The sequence below is a fragment of the Triticum dicoccoides genome, chromosome 1B (genome assembly GCF_002162155.2).
Source record: "Triticum dicoccoides isolate Atlit2015 ecotype Zavitan chromosome 1B, WEW_v2.0, whole genome shotgun sequence".
NCBI classification, from domain to species: Eukaryota; Viridiplantae; Streptophyta; class Magnoliopsida; order Poales; family Poaceae; genus Triticum; species Triticum dicoccoides.
In genome coordinates this window covers 696,706,182-696,714,260 of record NC_041381.1, presented here as the reverse complement: position 1 = coordinate 696,714,260, position 8,079 = coordinate 696,706,182, and positions in this window count along the sequence as shown.

Below are 8,079 nucleotides of genomic sequence, written 5' to 3'. Positions count from 1 at the left end.
ATTAAGGTCTTTCTTTGGCAATTATGTCAGGATCGCCTTCCTACCTCTATTAATATAGCCAAGCGCAATGGCCCTGCTTCCGGACCGTGCGCTTTGTGTCATAACGCGGAAGATGCTGACCACGCGTTTTTTCGCTGCCCTTTGGCGCGGTTTGCTTGGAGTGCTGGATTGGGATCCACGCTCATGCTCTGAGCTTGTGTCTTACTTATCTGCGATCCCGGGCTCTTTGCGCCGGATAATGTGGACGTGTGCTTCGGCCTTGCTATGGGCCTTATGGCATATTCGTAACAAGTTTACTATTGAGGGAGCGTTTCCCTCTCACCCTGCTGATGTTATCTTCAAATGCATCTTATTCTTGCAGCAGTGGGCTACGCTGGGAAGGCAACAGGATGCTGATCTCCATCGACATGCCATCGCTCGGCTCCGCACAGTCTACTCGGTGTCCCGGGCCCCGTCGCCTCCTCCGTCTGCTGCCTTATAGGGATAGGCGGCCCTTTTGGTCCTGCTTTCTTTGAGCCTGCGTGCTCGCTCTTCTGGCTAGCTATGCCATGTAACGCACTTATCACCGGTCTCGCCTTTTGGCTCTGCTTCGAAACTTGGCTGTCTAGCTTCGGTTCCGTTTAGTTTGGTCTTGATACTTTGTTTGCACGCTGCCTATTGTTGTGGTCTTTATTAATTTAAAGCCGGACGTTTCTGACGTCTATGTTCTAAAAAAAAAAGTGACGCGAGGTCAAGCTTTTAGGTACACAAAAAAGAAAAAACAAACACACGCAACACTCATGTTTAACTCCATTGAGACAAAATAGCGAACATGTGTCCTTAAAAAAAATCGAACATGTGTTGTGCATGCCGCTCGCATGGGCCATGCTGCTCTCCCGGCCATCGCCCATCAGGATCACCAGCCATCAAGCACCAGGATCACCAGCCATCAAGCACGTACACGCATCGGCGCGGCCAGTAGGGCCGAGGACAGTTCGGCATTGTAGTTGAAGATCAGTTCTCTGAACTCTTTCTCTCACGAAGAACTCGAGTGTTTGCGCTGCGTTCGGCCTCTGCAGTCTTTTCCCTTTTTCTTCTTATTCAGTCAAGTGCTTCAGAACAGAAACTACAAGATACCCGGTCCACGAGCGGGCTGATTGGACGTGCCATCCCACGTCCTCCCGATCGCTAGGGTGTGGTCGTCACACGTTTACAATCGTGCCATCCCATGATCCACCTGTGACGGCTCAGCTAAACAAACTAACTGAAAGTCTGAAACTACGCCAAGTCGGGAACAGATTCCACGCTGCATGGCCCTTTATTTTAGCTAAGAAAAAACTAGAGGATAACAAACAGCTCAACAGGATTATTTGCTGACAACTCACCCCCTTAAGCCTGTTGCACAGTCTTCACTTCAACGACACCGAGCATCTTCCTCATCTCAACAAATCTGGTGCGCCCCAATGCCTTGGTTAGAAGATCAGCAAGTTGATCAGTTGTTCCAATGTGCTTCACGTCAGCTCTTCCTTCCTTGACGCACTCCCTGATAAAGTAAAACTTAACATCAATATGCTTGCTCCGGTCGTGATGCACCGGATTTTTGCTCAGTGCGATAGCTGACTGGTTATCAACCATAAGGTCGAACATGGCCGGAGCTTTCCCTGTCATTTCCCCGAGCAATCTGCTGAGCCAGACCCCTTGACAAGCACCGCTCGCTGCTGCCACATACTCCGCCTCGCAGGATGATGTGGTCACTATCTTTTGTTTCTGCGAGCTCCATGTCACAATGTTCTTTCCAAGCATGAACACAACTCCAGAAGTGCTCTTTCTGTCATCTATGTCCCCAGCATGGTCACTGTCACTGTAACCTGTCAGCACCAAACCCTTTGCACCGGCCCTGTAGCAGCATCCATACCCCTTAGTACCTTGTATGTACCTAAGAATTTGTTTCACTGCCGTCCAATGCTGCTTGCTTGGTGCCTCCATGTACCTGCTTACAATGCCGACGGCACATGCTATATCAGGCCTTGTATTGACCAAGTAACGAAGACTGCCGATCACACTCCTGTACAAAGTGGCATCGACAGCTTCAGCTCCGTCCCTCTTGCTGAGCTTGAGGCGGTATTCCATTGGAGTTGCACACGGTTTGCATTGCTCCATGCCTGCAACCTCCAAAATCTTCTGAGCATAGCTGCTTTGACAGATCTTGATCTCACCACTTCTCTGCTCAACTTCAATACCCAAGTAGTAGGACAGTAGGCCGAGATCACTCATTTTGAACAGCCGTTGCATCTCCTGCTTGAACTTGTCAATATCATCCTGACTAGTCCCGGTAATCACCAGATCATCCACATATACTCCCACCAACAGGAAGTTCTTGTGGTCACCACGCCTATAAACAGCATGTTCCAGTCGGCTTCTTTTGAAACCCAAGGCTTGCAATGATTCATCCAATTTAGCATTCCAGGCCCGTGGTGCTTGTCGCAGCCAGGCCAGGTCGCATCCTTTGGACAGCAGGCACACGGGCTCAGCACACTGTAGGTTCAGCTTGTACAGACGGTTTGTTGAGCGCTTGACACGCGCCAGCAGCCGTTCCTCTTGGTTGAAGATCGCGAGGACACTGCGCTTGATGACGATCTCGCAGCCCTTCTCATCTAGCTGTCCGAGCGAAACAATGTTACTCCGAAGACGGGGAATGTAATATACCTCGGAGAGTACACGCTGACCGCCGGTGAGGCACTCAAACAACACAGTTCCTTTGCCGCATATCTCGACGACTGATCCATCTCCGAAGCGGACAGTTCCGCGCACCGTCTCGTCCAACGTGGAAAATAACTCCTTGCGGCCAGTCATATGGCTGCTGGCCCCTGTGTCCGCGTACCAAGAGCCGTCGCCGACGTCCTTGGGCACCACTTTTTCTTCGTTGAGGAAGACGGCTTGCGGAGCTGCGATTGTCATCTCCTCCGGCGCATCGAGCACCGCCATGAGCAGCCCCGGCTCCTCGACCTCTTCGACTTGTGCCATGTTTGCCTCCTCGCGGCACTCCTGCTTGGGCTTGCCGTAGCACTCGCGTGCCCAGTGGCCCCACTTGCCGCACTTGCGGCAGTTCCCCTTGCGTTTAGGAGCACCGCCGTTAGGTTGTCCTCCGCCGGCGCCGGTGGGACGCTTCGGCTTGGGTTTCCCCTTGCCGCCTTTGTATCCACCGCCGGACGAGCCTCCGCCTGATTGTCGTCGCCTTTCCCGCTCGTGCCACTCCTCCTCTGTGAGGAGCAGCTTGCCGCCGGAGCCGCCGGTGTCGGGGTCGAGGCGCTCCTCGATGGCAAGAAAACGGCCGGCCACCTCCTCAATTGTTAGTGTTTTGAGATCAAGAAGAGTCTCAATGGAGATGGCTACCTGGGCGTAGCGAGGCGGCACCACCCGCAGAAACTTCCTCACCGCCTTGATCTCGTCGACGTCGTCGCCAAGTTCCTGAAGATCGCTGATCAGGCCGGTGAGGCGAAGTGCAAAGTCCTCCACTGTCTCTCCCTCCTTGAAGGAGAGATCTTCGAAATCACGGCGCAGCACCTGAGCCCGTGACTCGCGCACGCGCTCGACGCCCATGCGAAGCGTCTTGACGGTGTCCCACACCTCCTTGGCAGAGTCCTTCGCCGCCAGCGTCCGCAGCATCTCCGGCGGGACGCCACGGAGGATGACGCCCAGTGCAGCATGATCATCAGGGTGATCGGCGTCGCCCATCTCGACGGCTTCCCACAGCCGTGCAGCCTAAAGATGTACCTTCATGAGGATTGACCACTCGACGTAGTTCGTCCGAGTCAGCATCGGGATCGCGCCCGCGCCGCCATCTCTGACCACCCGCTCGTGGATGACCAGCTCTCTCCCACCGCGTCGTGTCGGGCTTCGTCCCCGACGAGCCGGCGATGGAGTGTTCCTCCGGCGTGAGCCGGAGCGCTGCGGCGTGCGTGATCCACCATGTCCCGACATGATCACCACAAGGCTCTGATGCCAATTGTAGTTGCAGGATCAGTTCTCTGAACTCTTTCTCTCACGAAGAACTCGAGTGTTTGCTCTGCGTTCGGCCTCTGCAGCCTTTTCCCTTTTTCTTCTTATTCAGTCAAGTGCTTCAGAACAGAAACTACAAGATACCCGGTTCACGAGTGGGCTGATCGGACGTGCCATCCCACGTCCTCCCGATCGCTAGGGTGTGGTCGTCACACGTTTACAATCGTGCCATCCCGCGATCCACCTGTGACGGCTCAGCTAAACAAACTAACTGAAAGTCTGAAACTACGCCAAGTCGGGAACAGATTCCACGCTGCATGGCCCTTTATTTTAGCTAAGAAAAAACTAGAGGATAACAAACAGCTCAACAGGATTATTTGCTGACAACTCACCCCCTTAAGCCTGTTGCACAGTCTTCACTTCAACGACACCGAGCATCTTCCTCATCTCAACAAATCTGGTGCGCCCCAATGCCTTGGTTAGAAGATCAGCAAGTTGATCAGTTGTTCGAATGTGCTTCAGGTCAGCTCTTCCTTCCTTGACGCACTCCCTGATGAAGTAATACTTAACATCAAAATGCTTGCTCCGGTCGTGATGCACCGGATTTTTGCTCAGTGGGATAGCTGACTGGTTATCAACCATAAGGTCGAACATGGCCGGAGCTTTCCCTGTCATTTCCCCGAGCAATCTGCTGAGCCAGACCCCTTGACAAGCGCCGCTCGCTGCTGCCACATACTCCGCCTCGCAGGATGATGTGGTCACTATCTTTTGTTTCTGCAAGCTCCATGTCACAATGTTCTTTCCAAGCATGAACACAACTCCAGAAGTGCTCTTTCTGTCATCTATGTCCCCAGCATGGTCACTGTCACTATAACCTGTCAGCACCAAACCCTTTGCACCGGCCCTGTAGCAGCATCCATACCCCTTAGTACCTTGTATGTACCTAAGAATTTGTTTCACTGTCGTCCAATGCTGCTTGCTTGGTGCCTCCATGTACCTGCTTACAATGCCGAGGGCACATGCTATATCAGGCCTTGTATTGACCAAGTAACGAAGACTGCCGATCACACTCCTGTACAAAGTGGCATCGACGGCTTCAGCTCCGTCCCTCTTGCTGAGCTTGAGGCGGTATTCCATTGGATTTGCACACGGTTTGCATTGCTCCATGCCTGCAACCTCCAAAATCTTCTGAGCATAGCTGCTTTGACAGATCTTGATCTCACCACTTCTCTGCTCAACTTCAATACCCAAGTAGTAGGACAGTAGGACGAGATCACTCATTTTGAACAACCGTTGCATCTCCTGCTTGAACTTGCCAATATCATCCTGACTAGTCCCGGTAATTACCAGATCATCCACATATACTCCCACCAACAGGAAGTTCTTGTGGTCACCACGCCTATACACAGCATGTTCTAGTCGGCTTCTTTTGAAACCCATGGCTTGCAATGATTCATCCAATTTAGCATTCCAGGCCCGTGGTGCTTGTCGCAGCCAGGCCAGGTCGCATCCTTTGGACAGCAGGCACACGGGCTCAGCACACTGTAGGTTCAGCTTGTACAGACGGTTTGTTGAGCGCTTGACACACGCCAGCAGCCGTTCCTCTTGGTCGAAGATCGCGAGGACACTGCGCTTAATGACGATCTCGTAGCCCTTCTCATCTAGCTGTCCGAGCGAAACAATGTTACTCCAAAGACGGGGAATGTAATATACCTCGGAGAGTACACGCTGATCGCCGGTGAGGCACTCAAACAACACAGTTCCTTTGCCGCATATCTCGACGACTGATCCATCTCCGAAGCGGACAGTGCCGCGCACCATCTCGTCCAACGTGGCAAATAACTCCTTGCGGCCAGTCATATGGCTGCTGGCCCCTGTGTCCGCGTACCAAGAGCCGTCGCCGACGTCCTTGGGCACCACTTTTTCTTCGTTGAGGAAGACGGCTTGCGGAGCTGCGATTGTCATCTCCTCCGGCGCATCGAGCACCGCCATGAGCAGCCCCGGCTCCTCGACCTCTTTGACTTGCGCCATGTTTGCCTCCTCGCGGCACTCCTACTTGGGCTTGCCGTAGCACTCGCGTGCCCAGTGGCCCCACTTGCCGCACTTGCGGCAGTTCCCCTTGCGTTTAGGAGCACCGCCGTTAGGTTGTCCTCCGCCGGCGCTGGTGGGAGGCTTCGGCTTGGGTTTCCCCTTGCCGCCTTTGTATCCACCGCCGGACGAGCCTCCGCCTGATTGCCGTCGCCTTTCCTGCTCGTGCCACTCCTCCTCTGTGAGGAGCAGCTTGCCGCCGGAGCCGCCAGTGTCGGGGTCGAGGCGCTCCTCGATGGCAAGAAAACGGCCGGCCACCTCCTCAATTGTCAGTGTTTTGAGATCAAGAAGAGTCTCAATGGAGACGGCTACCTGGGCGTAGCGAGGCGGCACCACCCGCAGAAACTTCCTCACCGCCTTGATCTCGTCGACGTTGTCGCCAAGTTCCTGAAGATCGCTGATCAGGCCGGTGAGGCGAAGTGCAAAGTCCTCCACTGTCTCTCCCTCCTTGAAGGAGAGATCTTCGAAATCACGGCGCAACACCTGAGCCCGTGACTCGCGCACGCGCTCGACACCCATGCGAAGCGTCTTGACGGTGTCCCACGCCTCCTTGGCAGAGTCCTTCGCCGCTAGCGTCCGCAGCATCTCCGGCGGGACGCCACGGAGGATGACGCCCAGTGCAGCATGATCATCAGGGTGATCGGCGTCGCCCATCTCGACGGCTTCCCACAGCCGTGCAGCCTGAAGATGTACCTTCATGAGGATTGACCACTCGACGTAGTTCGTCCGAGTCAGCATCGGGATCGCGCCCGCGCCGCCATCTCCGACCACCCGCTCGTGGATGACCAGCTCTCTCCCACCGCGTCATGTCGGGCTTCGTCCCCGACGAGCCGGCGATGGAGTGTTCCTCCGGCGCGAGCCGGAGCGCTGCGGCGTGCGTGATCCACCATGTCCCGACATGATCACCACAAGGCTCTGATGCCAATTGTAGTTGCAGGATCAGTTCTCTGAACTCTTTCTCTCACGAAGAACTCGAGTGTTTGCGCTGCGTTCGGCCTCTGCAGCCTTTTCCCTTTTTCTTCTTATTCAGTCAAGTGCTTCAGAACAGAAACTACAAGATACCCGGTCCACGAGCGGGCTGATCGGACGTGCCATCCCACGTCCTCCCGATCGCTAGGGTGTGGTCGTCACACATTTACAATCGTGCCATCCCACGATCCACCTGTGACGGCTCAGCTAAACAAACTAACTGAAAGTCTGAAACTACGCCAAGTCGGGAACAGATTCCACGCTGCATAGCCCTTTATTTTAGCTAAGAAAAAACTAGAGGATAACAAACAGCTCAACAGGATTATTTGCTGACAGGCATGACGAGCTTGGACAAAGCACGTACGCGGAGGACTCTTGGGCCAAGCATGGAGGCTGCCTTGTTCGAGACCAGGACGCAGTCAGGTCCGACAACGTAATAGCCGAGCAAGGGCAAGACTCGCTGGATGCTGGGTTCCCAATGCAGAGACGGCGCGGAGCAGCACCCGACGGCATGTTCCCGAACTGCTCGCCCAACTCGGAGGACACCGTCATGTCAGGCACCGTGCCGCCCTCGAGCTCTGCCGTTGCTGCAACTCAGCTAGCCGCGGCGGCGCCGCATCCGCTCGGCCATGGCTATCGGCTGGAGCGAGCACGAGAGCTCAGGGAAGGAGCGCCTCTAGCGGGCAAGTGGACGCCATCGGATGCGAAGGTGGTCTTGAGCGCGTCGTCACCCACCGCCATAAGAGCATCTCCAGCCGTTGGCACCCTCAAAAACACCACCGAACCAAAAAAGTTGGTGTCTTGGGGGTCATCCGGCGAAATTCGGCGAAATAAAGAGGACATCTTTTCAATCACACCCTATCTCAAATAAAAGTTTGTGAAAAGAATGATTAAGTGGGCCAAGAAAAAGAACATATGATGAGACACGATTTAGCGAAACTTCCGCCGGCGCCCCCAAGAGCCCCCAGCGCACCGGGTTTCGCCTGGGTTTGCCGGCGCTATTTTGACATCCTAGGGGCGCTGGGGGCGTGGTTGGGCCCTTTT